The 1,657-nt window shown below is 39.5% G+C and overlaps 1 long non-coding RNA gene across 1 annotated transcript; it reads right to left on the reverse strand.

Annotated features, from left to right (window-relative positions):
• Positions 1–636: 636 nt before the first annotated feature.
• LOC109592421 (uncharacterized) lies at positions 637–999 on the reverse strand. The gene is made up of 2 exons (XR_002190339.1): positions 791–999; positions 637–689 (listed from the first exon to the last, which is right to left on the reverse strand). It is a non-coding gene; the product is annotated as an uncharacterized LOC109592421 (long non-coding RNA).
• Positions 1,000–1,657: the final 658 nt, after the last annotated feature.

Raw genomic sequence — 1,657 nt, forward strand, 5'->3', positions numbered from 1 at the left:
CTAAAAAACTAAATACTGGGGGAATTTCCTTTGCTCTTTGTTCAAAAACATGATGATGGCCATCAATGTACCAAAAAATATCACGTAATAGTACCAGTAGTTGTTTACCATCATCAAACTCTGACTCTTCAAAGCTAACTGAACTTGATGCAAGAAAAGAAACAATATCATTAAATAGTTTATCTTTCCTTGTTCTCTCATTTACAGAATAAGCTTGAACTGTTAGTAAAGTAGAGTTATGTGTAGATACATCATTGTGTACAGGAGAAGGAGAAGTAGAAACTACTAAATACCTGAGGAATGGCCCAAATAATGAGACTACTGATAAAACTGGTAAACTGAGTTCGTCCACAAGATCTAGTGAATTTCTGTCCTGCCCTACATAAGCTGAAGATACTTGAAAATGATTACCCTCTAATCGAGGCTCAACACAATCTCTGTAAAACTCTTCAATCGTAATTGCTTCATCATTCAATCGAATAATAGACCACGGCAACAATATCTTGCTATCAGAAAGAACGGATGTATTCACTAGTCTTATAAAGGCCATACCTGACCAGTAATAAGATACATGTACCTAGAAAAGTGGTATAATGTAAAATGCAAAATAATTTTAGTAACTAACAAAAAGTGCTAGAGCAACAAGACAAAAGATAAACACTTGCATATAGAGTCAGGATCAAGTAAAACTAAAAATGTACATAAATTGTTAGTAATGATTTGTCAGACAAAAAAGAGAGAAAAGAGGATCATAAGAGGAGATGAATTAAATTTATTAATTAATACTGACTATGTGCTTTAATTCAGGTGAGAAAAAAATAGCAGCTAGGATCCAGAGAACTGTCTAATATACCGAGCAGTACCCACGAGAGACTAATAACAGGATCCACAAGAAAACAATAGTGAGAAGGGCCCACAAGTGAACAACACTAAGCAGGACCCACAAGAGAATAACAGTGAGAAGGACCCACAAGTGAACAATATAGCGAGAAGGGCCCACGAGAGAATAATAAGAGAAGGGCCCACGAGAGAATAACAGTGAGAAGGGCCCACGAGTGAACAATATAGTGAGAAGGGCCCACGAGAGAATAAGAAAAGGGCCCACGAGAGAATAACAGTGAGAAGGACCCACGAGTGAATAATATAGTGAGAAGGACCAACGAGAGAATAATAAGAGAAGGGCCCACGAGAGAATAATTGTGAGAAGGGCCCACGAGTGAACAATATAGTGAGAAGGGCCCACGAGAGAATAATAAGAGAAGGGCCCACGAGAAAATAACAGTGAGAAGGACCCACAAGTGAACAATATAGCGAGAAGGGCCCACGAGTGAATAATAGTGAGAAGGACCCACGAGTGAACAATACAGTGAGAAGGGCCCACAAGAGAATAACAGTGAGAAGGACCCACGAGTGAACAATATAGTGAGAAGGGTCCACGAGAGAATAATAGTGAGAAGGGCCCACGAGTAAACAATATAGTGAGAAGGGCCCACGAGTGAATAACAGTGAGAAGGACCCACGAGTGAACAATATAGTGAGAAGGGTCCACGAGAGAATAATAGTGAGAAGGGCCCACGAGTGAACAATAGTAAGCAGGACCCACCAATGAATAATATAGTGAGAAGGACCCACGAAAGAATAATAAGGGCACACGAGT

Source organism: Amphimedon queenslandica, unplaced genomic scaffold, assembly GCF_000090795.2.
Source record: "Amphimedon queenslandica unplaced genomic scaffold, v1.1 AMPQUscaffold_5309_Cont22718, whole genome shotgun sequence".
Taxonomy (NCBI): domain Eukaryota; kingdom Metazoa; phylum Porifera; class Demospongiae; order Haplosclerida; family Niphatidae; genus Amphimedon; species Amphimedon queenslandica.